General features: G+C 47.9%; 1 long non-coding RNA gene across 1 annotated transcript; it reads left to right on the forward strand.

Annotated features, from left to right (window-relative positions):
- Positions 1–1,966: 1,966 nt before the first annotated feature.
- LOC140850241 (uncharacterized) lies at positions 1,967–13,663 on the forward strand. Its single transcript, XR_012132924.1, has 3 exons — positions 1,967–2,432; positions 3,610–3,787; positions 12,668–13,663. It is a non-coding gene; the product is annotated as an uncharacterized lncRNA (long non-coding RNA).
- Positions 13,664–15,357: the final 1,694 nt, after the last annotated feature.

Genomic DNA, 15,357 nt, shown 5'->3' on the forward strand with positions numbered 1-15,357 from the left:
CTGACTCCTTCCTGAGCCCTGGAGAGAATCATCAGATTGCTGGATTTCTCCACTTGCTCATTGCCCATCAGGAGGTACCGCAATCCTGAATGTGGCAGATCAGATATGATGTCAGAGGAGCTTCGTGTGTGGGGCCCATGAAATGCAGGTCAGTCCCAGGTGCACTGAAGGCAGGCATGCCTGGGAGCCAGGGAATGAATGGGAGACCTGAGCTCCCCTCTGCCAAAGGATGTATGTTCTTACTGGTGTTTCCCCACCAACACCAGCCCATCCCTCTCCCCTGGCCCCGTATGGCTGGGCCTCAGAGATGAGAAGGCACTTTCCTTTGCCTACATCTCCTTTCCGGCTCCTCCATCCAGTCACCAGCACAGCCAAAGTTCAGGTAGAAACTTGTCCGCCTGGACTGCAAGATTGCCAAGGCTGTCCATGCCTGGCTCCAACAGCTGTTTGGCAAGATGGAGCATGGATGCCTATGCTATGATAATGGGTGCTGAGAGGCACAGGGCGTTCCCCGCACAGGGGCCAATCAGGGAGGCACATGACTGATGGGAAACTTGCTCTGGGGTGGGGTACAGTAAATATCCGGGAGACAGGAAGGCAGGCGGTCTCTGCCCTCCTGTGCCCAGCTGGCAGCAGAGACTGAAGCACACCTCACCCTTGCCCTCTGGGAGTGCCGCGCCCTGATGCCCATCCTTGGCTACATCTGTGCTGGGGCTTCAGGTTGAGGGATGGACATGGAGCTGTTTGCTTCCAAGACACAGATAGGGTGGGGTTGATCATTCATTCAGTCAGTCAGTCACTTACACAATAGATATTTACTGAAAGCCTCTTCTGTGCCTGTATGCTGGCACGGTTTTAGATGTAGGAATCGGGGTCCCATCTGTCATGGAGCTTACAGTCTAACTGGGGAGAAAACTGCATACATTTGAACAGGAATAGAGGAAAGCTGGATAGATCTGGGTCTGGGCCTTGGATATGTCATTTACAAGCTGTGTGATCTTGGACAAGTTACTTAACTGCTCTGAGCCTCAGTTTTTTCATCTTTCAAGTCAGGATGATAATACTGATTTCGTAGTGTTGTGAGAATTACTTGAAAGGAAGTATATGAAATACCCAACAGAGTACTGGCTCAAAGCAGATGCAGGCATTGTTGTTATTGTTATTAATATTACCTAGTCACCAAGAGAAGCAGGAGGGACCTTTCTTTGAGCAAAGTTGCTCTGGAAGAGGTGCTTCCAAAGTTATATCTATACAGCATCATAACCTTCAGTTGATAAAGCATCAATCAACCAGTTCCTTGAGGGTTTGGTCAACAAAGGCTCTAACAACTGATGTTTCTCCCCCCATTGGTGGGATCAGGTGGTTGTTTGAATTGGATGAACCAATTAGTTGTTCTAATTGGATGAATCAATTCATTGTTCTGGCACATGGTGACCCAATCTAAGATTGGTCACGATTTTATCCAAGGCCTTGAGTGGTTTCTTTTTCACAAGAACCTTTTGGCCTGGTTTCATCCTAATTTTATAACCATCAAAAATATGTGATTGAGCATGAGGACACACACATGCAAGCATGTACACACACATGCATGTACACACACACATGCATGTGAGTGTTCACATACAGAAGCCAGGCCAGCTCATGATTATCCATTTCAGCTGAACTGGGACCAAGAGACCCTAAACTTCATATTTGCCAACAGCTTTTACCTCTTGTCAGCCAGCTCTTTTCCACAGCAGAAGCCAAAGAGCCAAATGGCAGAGTCTGAGTTTGGTCACTTTGTTGCCAGCCACTGGGTAGGCCCTGGCGTTGGCACACTGCTCTGCTGCCCACTAAGATAGCCCAGCTCCGCCTGGCCTGGAGAAGGGAGAGCTGGCATTATCCAGCCTGAAGGTGCTTGCGGGAGGAGCCAGAGGGTGCTGGTTACTGGCAGGCAAACCGGTTGCCACCAAAACTTGGCATGTCTGGGTGGCTTTAGCGGCCCAGACAGAGAATTAGCGCAGAGGAAGAGCCCTTGTGGCAATGTCAGTCTGGCTCCTTGGTGTTGCCCATGGAAGGTATCGCTTCTTTGGCAGAGAGCTTGATACATCTTGGAAGCAAATTTCTGTGAAGTGGGTAAAGAAAATGCCAGCATGACTGACCCCATCCCCTGGGGAGATTCTTCATGGCAGTTTCTGCCTGACCTGTGGGGCACCTCCATGGTCCGAGCTTTCCCAGCAGGGGCGATGAATGCTGCCTCTGAGCTCTTGGAAACCTGTGAACTGGTCACACCCTGAGGACTGCTCTGCTGCTCTGGGGGCATCGTCTGCCGTTGTCACGCCAAGCCCTTGCGGAGTCCGTAAGAACTCTGCTTTCCTCGGCCAGGAGACAGACTGTTTAGCCAGGCACCTTTCTGTCCACCTGCCGACAGATGGGAAGCACTGTCCGGAGAGGTAGGAGAACAGAGTTTCAGGGTCAGTTTTACAAGCCACGCAACATGGACAAGTTGCTTAGCTTCCCTGGGCCTCAGTTTCCCCAGCCTGATCTCTCATTGTGAGGATGGAACGCATAAAGCCGACTGTGGGCTGATACACTTCACACACAGACAGGCATTGGATTACGCTCTCCACGAGCCCTTCTGCCCAACTAACTCCCTGTGATCATTTTTCTCATTCCATCTTCCTGGAAAGAGGCTTACTTGGTTAACCACTTAGGAGAAGAAAGACGTCCTTCCAGGGGACCCCCACTCCCTCCTGGCCTGCCTGTCTTAACCCACAGATCGCTCTGCGCACTGCTGTTCCCAGCCCGTTCCAGAGCCGGTCCCCGGGCAGGCACAGACTTGAAGAGCGGAAGGGAGAGCCGAGGGAACAACAGGGAGGAAAGATGAGGAATTCTCTTTTCTATTCCTTCCTTGGTTTCCTGTTCTGAGATGAGCAAAGCAGCCTGATTTATTTTTGACAAACATATCTGCATTATGAATTATATTTGGGATGGAATTGTTACATTAAATCGAAATTAATTTTTGACTTCTGTTCAGAGCGCCATAAATAATCAACTCCAGGGTAAGGTTATGGACTGAAGTCGCCCAAATTATGCTAATGAAGATGATTAAACTTTTGAATTCTAAGTTTCTGTAAGAATAACAATCAGTTAGCATTTCCATTTCTGCCATGCCCTAGGATATGCAGCTTTTTCTGAAGCTGCTATTAAATATAAATAACAATACCATTTTAAAAAGTCCAGCTGGGCTCTTGGGGGGTGTATTCTAGTCTCCTTCCTGGTGTTCAGCTCCTGGGGGTGTGAATGGGGGCTTAGGCTGCCCATCTGAGGCCAGCCAGGGTGGCTGGGAGGGTGGACACAGTGCGCAGAAGGAATGCATTTGCATTTGCCTTGAAACTGCGAAGGGATTTTCAAGTTCTAACAGAGACAATAATTCAGTTTTGCATTGGTCCATCTGGTGAGGAATGCCAGGGGGCCCTGCTGAGCTTTGGAAGTGCTACCTCCAGTGAGTGGTGATTTCTGGGGGACTTGAATTGAGGATGGAGTACCAGCTCTTAGCCTTTCTGCCAGTGCGCTGTGTGTCTTCAAGTCCATTGCGTTAATTTTCTGTGCTTTGTTGCCCCTCCACAGGCTCTGGGGACCTATCATAGGAGGCTACTTGATGCCCTCGTATAGCTCAAGAAGGGACGAAAAAAAACCCAGTTGATTTTCAGCCTTGTGTTTGGCCACCTGTTCAGAAAGCCTGCCCCAGAGATGCTCAGCTCCTGATGTCTGCGCCTGGCCCAAGCGGCTGCAATTGTAATGACAGGTCAGCTCAAAGGTTAGGCTGTTGGCTGAGTGGCTATTGTTTATCTCAGTTTCAATTTCATTGTCATGACAACCCACACAAGTTGTGTCCAAGCCCATGGCTCTGCACAAAGGTGTGTGTGGAACGAAGCTTGTCCTGGCCCGCCCTGCAGAGGGACAAGGACCCGTCTCTGCATTCCTGGAGCCGCTCCTTTCTTTCTTCCACATGTTCAGAGTGATCTTATTTTCTCCACCACTTATCCAGCAATTGTTTTTGAAAAGCGTCTCATTTCAGCTGAATTTGGCCCAGAGCGATTGGGAGCATTGCTCAGCCAGGATTTGTTCTCCCTCGCCAGCTTGCTTGCAGACCTCCTCACTCCTGTGGGCCTGCAGAGCTGCTGTGACCACCGGGGCTCAAGGACACTGGGCGGTGGGTGGGAATCTGCCTGCTTCACGCTCATGGCTTTGGAGGGAAGGCCTCTCGAAAGTTCCGCTTCCACAACTTGATGTGGTGTCTCTCAGATGTGAAACCTGACTTAATGTGTCTTCCCAGCTATGGGGTGCGGCCTCCTTGAAAATCTCAAAAGACAGATGACTGGTGTTTCTGTTTTGCTCTATCGCTCTGAGAAATCCCTGTGTCTGTGTGGGGCTGTTTCGACACAAGCTCTGGATGTTAACACCAGCGAGCCGAGAGAGAATTGTCTTGGCAGACTGGGACATGGGTCTGTTGAATTTCTCTTTTGCGTCTTCGCATACTTAGGATTCTGAAAGCATTCGTTCCTTTGATTTAGGGAGCAAGCTCAAAAAGGGGCTCTTCTTTGTGCTGGCTCGGTGAGGAGTCTGTGGGGAGGAGGTCTTGGCTAGGTTTGCCTGTTACTGAGTCCAAGGCAGCCCCAGTGCTGAGCAGGAACCCTGCCTGCCCTAACAAGCCTTCTGTTGGAGGTGGCTTCCCTTGTGCCTCCACGATCACCTATTTTGTCCAAATCAATGGCTTATTTGCTTGTACATAATAGTCCAGGATATTTTTGGGTGGGGGATAGGGGAGGATTGCTTTGCCTGAAAGAGAGAGGCTATGAGGGACTGGGGCATTAATTAAGAGTCTCCAAATCAAGGAAGGTTGTTATGGAGATGGGAGGACCCACTACTGTAGGAAATGCTAACTTAGGCCACATGTCTTGGCCCTTCAGTCATCATGGGGTTGGGGCAAAGTTGAGGTGGGTGTTGGGAGAGGCAGAAGGCTAGAGGGAAGTCAGAAGCCAGGAGCTGAGCCAAGGAAAGTTGGAGGGATGAGCCCAATGAGAAAGGGGATGGATTTGGGGCCCAGGCAGAGTTGGTCAAGCGGAGAGACAGTAGTATTCACCTTCTTCACCTTCATTCATTCCACAGATTTTTTGCGGGTATTAACTATGTGCCAGGCACTATTGTAGGTGCTCATGCATGAGTGGTAGGGGAAGAGACAAGAATCCCAACTGTAAAGAGCCTCACTTTCCATCTGGGGGAGCCAGATCATAAGCAGTTCATCTGAACTCTTAGTTGTTGGCAATGGTAATAAGATGTACATTAGAGGAGGGGTGTAGAGAATGTGGGGGTGTGCAATTTAAAATAGGGTGATCATGCAGAAAACAAAATTCCTGATTTGAAAAGATATGTGCACTCCTCTGTTTATCACAGCATTATTTACAATAGCCAAGATATGGATGCCACCTAAGTGTCCATCAATACATGAATGGAGAAAGATGTGGTACATATATACACATATGTACGTACATACATACACACAATGTACACAAACAGGTACACACAATGGAATATTACTCAGCCACAAAAAAGAATGTAACCTTGCCATTTGCAACAACATGGATGGACCTAGAGGGTATTATGCTAAGTGAAATAAACCAGACAGAGAAAGGCAAATACCATATGATTTCACTTACATGGGGAATCTAAAAAAAAATACAAACCAACAAACAAACAAAACAGAAATAGACTCATAAACCCAGACTGGTGGTTGCCATAAGGGAGAGTGTGGAAGATGGGTTGAAATAGGTGAAGGGGAAAAATATTAGTGAGAATGTTTGATATCTTGATCTGGGTGACTAGTTACATGAGTGTATACATGTGTCAAAACTCATTGAACTGTGCACTAAGATTTGTACATTTTATGGTATGTACTTTAATATTACTTCCTTTTTAATTAAAAAATTTTAAAAATAAATAAGTAAAATACAGTGGTCAGGGCAGGCCTTTCTGAGTGGGTGATGCTTCAGTGCAACAGTAAAGGAGGTGAGGGCTACAGCCATGCGGAAGGGCAAGCATGAAGTCACAGCCTGGCGAGCTGGAGGAGCCGGCGCGAGGCTGCATGGCTGCAGTGGGGGTGAAGGGCGAGAAGAGCAGAGCCTGGGGTCCAGGCACGAGCAGGGCCCAGATCACCGAGGCTTTGCAGCTACTGCAGGGGTTTGCTAGGTGGACAGGAACCACAGGGAGTCTGGCAAAGGAGGGGCGTCATCCACAGGCTCCTATGGGATTCTGCGGCTACTGTGCTGAGAATACATTGAATTTAAATGCCATGTGCTCAGACCAGGTCCTCACTCTGTCTTCATCACTGACTTGCAGAAAGTCTATGCGACGACCAGATTGTTTGAGCTCTACTAGGCTTGGAACATTTCTAGGGAAACATTGAATTGAACAAATCCCAATTTAGTACTGGTGAGCAAAGTCAGAGAAGCCAATTTGGCCCAGTCTAGGTATGACCCCTTGCCTCATCTACCCACCTTGGCACTGGGGTGCCAACCTCATCCAGCTCTGGTCAAATTCTTCCAAGCGTCTGCAGCTTCTCCCTGTGATCTGGGGCCCACAGCCACCTTTCCCGTTGCTGGCAGTGTGTGTCCACCATGCCACGTGGGGCCTCATTCAGGCCTGCCGCTGGCGACACAGGCCTTGATTATAGCTCTCTCTTCTGAACTGGAGGACCCCAGCCAAACCGCCTGGGTCTAACTCAGCTCTGTTCAAGGTCTGGGGACTCCAGCCCCCTGCCTTAGATGGACTTGGAGTGTCCCAGCCTCAAAGGTTAGAAGCATCTATTAGCTCCCTGGTTTCCCTAGAGATTTAATCCTGGGACCTACCTGTCAACTCTGAGAGCTCTTCATTGCTTTTCCATGATCCAGAAAACCAGGAATGTTGGTGATATGCCCCAGGGTGATGGTCCCTGCCTAGCCTACTGCTAAGAAACAGGACAGGTCAGCCTCAGGAGGTGGCACATTTCCACCTCCATGGATGGTCCCAAAGATTGGCCATGTGGGTCTCAGCGTCTTGAGAGGGGCTGGGCCCCTATGACCCAGGGTCCGCCCCCTCCGACATTTAATGCATCTGCATGATATCACTTGTGTGGTGAACAGGAACTTACTCTCCTGCTTTACAGGGATAGGTCTGGAGATGTATTTAGGACACTCCTAACTGAATTTCTTCCAGACCACTGACAACAAGGCTTTGTGGGTTCCCGACCACGGAGAGATCTGAGCCGGCAGAATCACAGGACGTGGCTTTGGGAAAGGATCCGAAGTGCATTGAGGGATATCCCACTGCTGTTCCAAGCCGTCAGAGACCTCCTTTTGATTGAATAGGCTTGTTATTAAAAATGCATTTAAAAAAATAAAATTGAAAGCAAATCCCTTCAAATAAGATTTCAGCCTGTCTCAAATCCAGGGGTTTATTTGGAAGCTCCATCTTCTCACACTCTGTACAGAGCCGTGCTGGACAGATGGCAGCTCCCAGCCCCCTGAGCATGATGAGTCAGGAAGGTAGATCTCAGTCAGGTCTCCTGAAATGGGGGTGTCATGTCCTTCCCATAGTTATTTTCTGGGCTGCTTCATGGGACAAGTGGTCACCTGAATTGTGTTAAGTGTTGCTGTACCAAAATGCTCATTTCCCTAAGGGCTGAACCTTGAACTGATTGGGAACCTGTGGCTCAGGGGTAGTTTCCCTTTCACCCCCCAAGACTTCTATTCTTCTGTCCACCGCGTGCCCTAAACGTGGGCCATATATTTGCTTCCTATGTGTTGGCCAGATTGCGGCCCTCCCCTCTCGACCATTTTCCATGGGAAGCTCTTTTTAATTGTATCAGGATAAGACCACCACGCTGCTTCCCTATGACTTACCCGCCCCCTGGATCTGCTATCCCTTGGAAGAAATGCAAGGGAACAGAGGAATGGCGGCCAGGACAGTGTTAACTTTAATCCTGCTTAATCCCGACTGGATGATGAAAGGCTCACCCCGAGACTTGACGGAGGTGAGTTCAGGCCAAAGAAGAGGTCTCATTCAGCCCCACAGTCATTTACATTCAGAGCCAGGCTCAGAGCTTGGGGCTGAGGGTCCGGGGAACAGTAGTTGGTCTCTGCCCTTCAGGGAGACAAGCAGAAGCAAATAGGGAATGACAGTGTATTTAATCAGTTCTGAAGTAAATGTATGCAGCAGTGCTGGGAGGGAGGGGAAACAGGGGCAAGGGAATCAGTGGGGAAACTGACTTTCCGGTTGGGTTTCAAATGCTGAGTAATAAACTCATGGAAATAGAAATATTGAACTCGCTACCTCCTAGAGAGATAGACAGCAGGCACTGTAAGTGGATTCTGATAGGACAGGGGAACGTGCATAGTTATTCCAGGAGGAAGCCTAGGTCCGACATCGGGAAGGGTCCAAGCTCTGATGGCCAGGGGGTGGTACTTGACAAGTTACTCAACCTCTCTGTGGCTCATTTTCCTCATCTGTAAAGTGGGAAATACAGTAGCCATGCCTGTCCTTCCTACCTCATGGGGTTGCTGGGAGGGTTAAAGAGCCAGTGCATATGAATGTGCCAGAACATGGCCAGTGCAAGGCAAATAGAAAGGCGTTTTAAAGCCTTTTATTTGAAAATAATTTTAAACTCACAAAAAAATTAGAAAACTAAAGGCCGTGCGACGAGCACCCACATGCACTTTACCCAGATTTACCCATTGTTTATGGTGTACTATCTACCTTATCATTTATTTTCTATGTATGTGAGTGTGTACGTGTACAAACTATCTGTACACAGTTTTACATGTATTTGTTCATACATAACTTTTTTCTGAGCCATCTGTGGTAAGTAGTGCACGGTGTGGCCGTGTACCCCACCAACGCTTCACTGTGTATTTCCCACGAACAGGGATAGCCTCTTACATACCGCAGTATAGTCATCAACTTGATGGGTTTACATTGTCTCATCTATCACCCACATTACAATTTCTTTGTTTGATCTAATAAAAGCATTTCTCCCTCCAGAGTTGGCTCTGTTCTAGGGTCAGGGATTGCATTTGATTCTCCTGTCTCTGTAACCTCCTTTAATCTGAAACATCCCCACAGCCTTTCTTTGTCTTGCACAGTATTGAAATTTTTGCAGAATACAGTGCCCCATGTTTTTAACAGGATATTTCTCATTTTGTGTTTGTGTGACGTTTCTTTCTGATTAGCCTATGGCTGTGCTTTCTTGGTAGCCATACAGTGTAGGTGACGAGTGTCCTCCTTGGTGCGTTACATCTGGAGGCATAGAATGGCCATCTGTCCTTCACAGGTGATCTTGATTTTGTTCGTCCCATCAAGGGGCTACTTGGTTTCTCCACTGTTAATTACCATTCCCCCCTCCCTGAAGCTAGTAAACAGTCTGTGGGAAGACACCTTAAGACCATTTCTTATCAAAGTTTTCTTCTAGATTTCATACATTAACGATTCTTAACTGTCTCCCTCTTTATCATGACAGTTGTAAAATGCTAATTTCTCAACTCCAGGAATTCTCTCTGCCAGCTAGCCCTGAGCATCCTTGTAAGCAAGAGCCCTTCCTTCTCATCTATCTAAATCAGCTCCCTCCCTCCCTACCTACCTACCTATTATCTTAGTATATCTATCTCCTATCTAAATCATCTATTTATCCATCCATCTATCATCTATCTAAATATATGTTATTGATATGATTTATAAATTCATATTTTTTCAGTGATTTATAATTCATTATTCTAGTTCATTATTTTGTTGTTGTTCAAATTGTCCCAGATTGGGTCAGTGGGAGCCCCTTCAAGGTAGCTCCTCTTTTTGGTGACATGCGCCCCCCCCCCCCAACGTTTTATTTTTTTTGAGCAACTTCTCACTTTGGGGCATAATGTTCTAGGCTTGTCTTGTGCCCACTCCAGCTTAGTCCTGGGATCAGCCACTTCTTTGAGGAGTCCTGGCTCCTTCTAGTGGGAAGTGATATTGGAGACCAAGATTCTGGAGCTAGATGTGACCATTGTTACTGGGGAAACTTTGCTTATTGGTCCTTCCAGACGTTGAGCTGGAAATGCATGCATGTATATACAAATACACACACAGTTATGCATATACATATGCACATGCACACACAAAGATCATACATGTCCATGCAGACATCTATATACACACACATATTTGAGAAATCTTATGCTCATACCAATACTACCAATTCAAGTGCTTGTCTTCCCCCTTCCACATCTATACTAAGTATCTATGAGTTCAGAGGATTTTTAAAATTAGATTCCACATGCAAGTGAGATTATATAGCATCTGTCTTTCTCTGTCTGGCTTATTTCACTTAGCATAATGCCCTCAGGTAACATCCATGTTGTTGCAAATGGCAAGACTTGCTTGTTTTATATGGCTGAGTAATATACCATTGTATACACACACACACACACACACACACACACACACATACATATCCTATTTTCTTCATGCAGTCATCTGTTGATGGACACTTAGGTTGTTTCCATGGACATTGTAAATAATGTGATAAATATAGGGTGCAAATGTCTTTTCAAGATACTGATTTTGTTTCCTTTGGATAAATACCCAGAGGTGGAATCGCTGTGTCATCTGGTAGTTCTATTGTTAATTTTTTGAGGGACTTACACAGTTGTCCGTAATAGCTGCACCATCAATGCCATCTTTAGGTCATCTCTCTCTCCTTGCGTTTCACTATAAACAGTCAAGAGGAGCTACGCTGTTCCTTCAACACTCTGTTTAGATATTTCCTCAGCCAAATATCCAGACTAATCACTCACAAGTTCTACTTCCCATAAACACTAGACCACGAACACCATTCAGCCAAATTCTTTGCTACTTTATAATAAGGGTTGCCTTTTCTCCATCGTCAAAGAACATGTCCCCCATTTCCATCTGAGACCACATCAGAATGACCCTTACTGTCCATGTTCCTATCAACATTCTGTTCTGGATGACTGAAGTATTATTCTCTTGAAGCTTACTCTGCAGCTCTCTTTTCTTTCTGAACTATCACCAGAATGGCCTTTGATGGTCCATTCGTGGCAATATGGACTTTTTAGCACACCTCAAAACTCTGCCAGCATCCACCCATTATCCGATTCCAAGGCCAGGTCCGCATGTTACGGTATTTGGTACAGCAGCACCCCCAATTCTTGGCACCAATTTCTGTCTCAGTTTGTTCATGCTGCTATAACAAAATTCCATAAACTGAGTACCTTAAAGACAACAAAACTTCTTTCTCACTGTTCTGAAAGCGGGGAAGTCCAGGATCAAGGCTCCAGCAGATTTTGGTGGCTGCTGAGGGCCTGCTTCCTGGTTCATAGGTTACAGTCTCTTTGCTCTGTGATCCCATTCCTGAGGGCTTACACCTTTGGGAGGTGACTAGGTGAGCTCTTGGGGCCAAGGCCCCAAAGGCCCCGTCTCCTAACAGCGTCCCATGGGGACCGACAAGTATTCTGGGGGGACACCAGGATGCCGTCTACGCCATTCCTCCCCAGCCCTTGTCGATAACTAATTTCATTATTTTCTAGCTTATCCTTCCTGTGTTTCTTTTTGTAATAAGCTGATACACATACATGTGCTTATTTTCCTTTATTTCTTAGACAAAAGATAGCATACCATATATGGTCCTTTGCACTTTGCCTCCTTCATGCAATGACGTGCGGAAACCGCTCCATATCAGTTCATAGTGATTTCGTCTTTTTGTTCTTTCACATCTGCCTGGCACCGTGTGTATGTGCCAACGTATATTCAACCAATTGCCTATAAAGACATGTTATTTTTCAAGAGGATAACACTCACTGTAGAAACCTTCACCTTTGCAAGCTAAATGCACATTGTGTGCAACAGGACATTCTGAGCCTCTTGGCGTAATAAGCTGGATTCGGTCCCACCACCCCTCATGGGGACGGCAGGTGTCTGACAATTGGAACCGTCTGGTAGTACCTGTCCCAACATGGATGCATGGATTTACATGAGAACCCGGGAGCTTCCAGGCATTAATGACAGCCCTTGTCTACTGTGAGGGCATAGACCCGAGCATTATGTATGATAGATGTGGGGCTGGAGAGGGTGCTGGGAAGGAGGAGATCCAAAGGAAAGCAGATAACATATGACAGGAGCACCAAAACAGATTCACATGAGTGAAAAGGTGTCGGGAACAGGAAGCCAGCCCCGGGCATGGGCCCCACCTTTCCCAGGGGAGGGCTGATGCACCACCTCTTCCTGCCCAACCCCTTGGCGGCAGGTGTGTGGTTTAACATGAAGAAGCCATGTGTGTCCAAGAACTGAAATATCTGTACCACGTGACTGCCCAGAAACCCCTTGCTTGTGACACTCCGAAACTGAGCTAGAGGAGATGTTCTCCTTGTTTGCAAAGTCAGGGTTGCCATTGGGGTCAAAGCGGAGGGTGGGCCACCAGAGCAGTGCCTGTCCCGGGCAGTGAAAGCTCTGGCATGGCCCCCAGGGATGGGGTCTGTGGTGGAGGTCTCCCCATAGCCCTTCCGGGCAGTGGAAGAGCTGCCTGGCAACCTGGCTAACATTGTAGGTACCAACTTTTGTTTTACTCTGTGATGTGAGCATTTGCCCTTTCACTTTGCAGGAGTGACAAGTTTCATCTTCTCCAGCGATGGCAAAGTCACGGGCAGCGTCCCCAGGCACTGACTTTCGACTTCACTGCAGTGGGAACGCACTTGGCCAGGGCAAGGTCCTGGCAATGGAACGGGCACTGGAAGTGACATCTCAGGAATGCTGCTGGGCCTGGGGGCGGGGGCAGAGTGGAGGACAAGCCCGGAGTGCCTCTGTGCCCACATGGGACTTCCCTGAAGAGTCTCAGGAATATATGGGATCAGGGACCCCCTGAAAGACTGGGCTTCCCTCCAGAACACAGCCAGGGGCTTGGAACATCGACATGTAGTCCTGAGGGAGGCAGTGGGTCCACCTTTTTGCTCCCCAGCTAGGAAGCCTGTGACCTTCAGGTTGCACTTGTCTGGAGAATCACTGTAGAGAACCCTGATGCTCCCCGGCCCCCATGCAGCCTGCCTGGCAGATGGCCAGTTCCCCTTGGGCTAATTGGCATTTGTCCCTCTGCTCCGTGTGTGCCTCATGCCCTTTCTCGTGTGCTCGCTCCATCCCCCTGAAGGCAGTGGCTGTCTCTTCCTTTCCCTGTCTCCCCATAAGGCACCTCTGAACCCAGAGACAGTCAGGCCCTGGGGTTTCCCGATGTCCCCTTCCGCTCATCACTTCTAGTAATGGGGGCTCAGATCAGGGTCTGCGGTATTGAGCTCCAGGGGGCCTTCCACCCGGAGGGTGGGAGGTGGGAAATGGGAGACTCGGCACCTAAGCCCCCACTTCACAGAGCCTTTTCCCAACCCCCATCTCAAAAGAGCACCTCTGTCATCATCTGCCCTCTTGCCCTGACTTGGTTTCCTCATCGCACTGTTCACGCCCATATTTTTAATTTGTTCATTGTCTCCCTCTCTTCCATTGGAATTGAGCTCTATGAAAGCAGGGATTCCCGTTTTGTTCTCTGCGAATTGTCCCTGTCTACAATGATGCGGGGCACATAGCAGGCCCTTACAGACATTTGTTGAATGAATAAAATGATGCTGCTAATGGTGCCAATGCTGAAAACTTCCTGAATCATTTTATCCAGTTTGCCACAAACAAATTCAGGTATTTGGCCTTCTCGGTCTTCAAAAAAATCAATTAAAATGTGTTCCATGGTTTGAAATTCACCTAGAAGGGGGTCCTTCCTCCTGTCTTTGCCCAGTTCCAACTCACTGGAAGAGGGGCTGCTTCAGAGGCCACATGGTTGTCACACCTGAAACGTGTTCTGAGCTGTTCCAGGGCTCTAACGAGCACCCTGGAGAGGTGGGACCCAGTGTGGCCTTGGATGCTGGCCCTTCACAGTCCCTCTGCCCCCTCTCAGTATTTGGGGAGAGCTCTGCTCCCTTTCTCAGACCAATCCTGGTCCTCAGGGGAGGGAATTAACATCCGTGTCTTGGTGCTTGGGGACACTGCCTCAAGTCATGCTTGTTGGAAGTGAGGTCCTGACTGTGCCCACCAGGCCTGAGAACTGGGCACTTGTAGCCCACAGAGTGAGCCGGTCATGCCTGCCTCACACTCACTCTTTCCATGACCCTGTCCAGGACTCCTCTGAGTCCAGCCCCTGGAGAGCCCCTGAGTCCCAGAGCCCAGGCTGATTACAGGACAGCATTGGAGCCAGTGTGGGGGGCAGTGTGGTGAGCGGCAAAGCCACGGGTTCAAATCCTACCTCCCTAGTTGAGGGAACTCAGACAGATATTAATTAAGTCCCTGAGCTCATCTTGCAGAGTTGTTTGGAGAGATGAAAAGAGAAACATTAAAAACAAGAAGAAGAAGAAAGAAAGTGAAAGCTAACCAGTAGCTCTTATTAATGACTGGCTTCCCTGATGCTGGACTGCTGTCCTGTCCCCTCTTGTCTGCTGGGTTCCATGTTCCAGGACCGCGTTCCCTCCCCCAGCTCCCAGCCCTTCTGTGCCCTCTGACCCCTCTCCTCACACCACTATGGGCTCCTTGGCCAGAGTCAAGACTCTTGCCCTGTGAGGCTCTTTTGGTTTCTAATGAAAACTCACTCAAGCCAGAGACAGAGAGTGTGCCGGCATTCCTAAAGCACGCTGCTGTGCTTGTCTACCTTGGGTGATAAAGAAGGGCAATTAACCATCAGCTCATTCATAAAATGCAAGGAGTACACTGTAAAATGAAATACAAGTAACAAATGTGTTTTGGTTGGCAAGACCTGAAAATTAGAGTGTTGTGGGTCCTCATGTCTTTGTTTTCCTAATGAAGATAAATAACCTGAGCCAAAAATAATTAGGCTTCCACATCTAATGAGGGGACTAAAGGGCAAAGGCTAAGTCACTGTAGAGTGGAACAGTGGTAGTGGTCAGTGCAGATGCAGGCAACAGGGTCTATGCTGTCTGCAGAGAATTTAGAAACATCAACACCAACTTAAAGTCCATTGGCTTTCTATTATCACTATATACTGGAAATGCTAAGTATCAGTGATAAAATATTCCCTGGCAAGTCTTTTGTTGGCCTAAGTTCTAAAAATTGTGACAATTACTACTGAGTGTTAATAGTAAATATGTGTAAGCTTCAGCAGAGCCAAAGCAATCTTGAGAAAGAACAAAAGAGGAGGTATTGCACTACCTGATTTCAAACTATATTACAAAGCTATAGTTATCAAAACAGTATGGTATTGGCAGAACCATAGACACAGATCAATGGAAAAGAATAGAGAGCCCAGAA

The sequence above is a fragment of the Manis javanica genome, chromosome 6 (assembly GCF_040802235.1).
Source record: "Manis javanica isolate MJ-LG chromosome 6, MJ_LKY, whole genome shotgun sequence".
Taxonomy (NCBI): domain Eukaryota; kingdom Metazoa; phylum Chordata; class Mammalia; order Pholidota; family Manidae; genus Manis; species Manis javanica.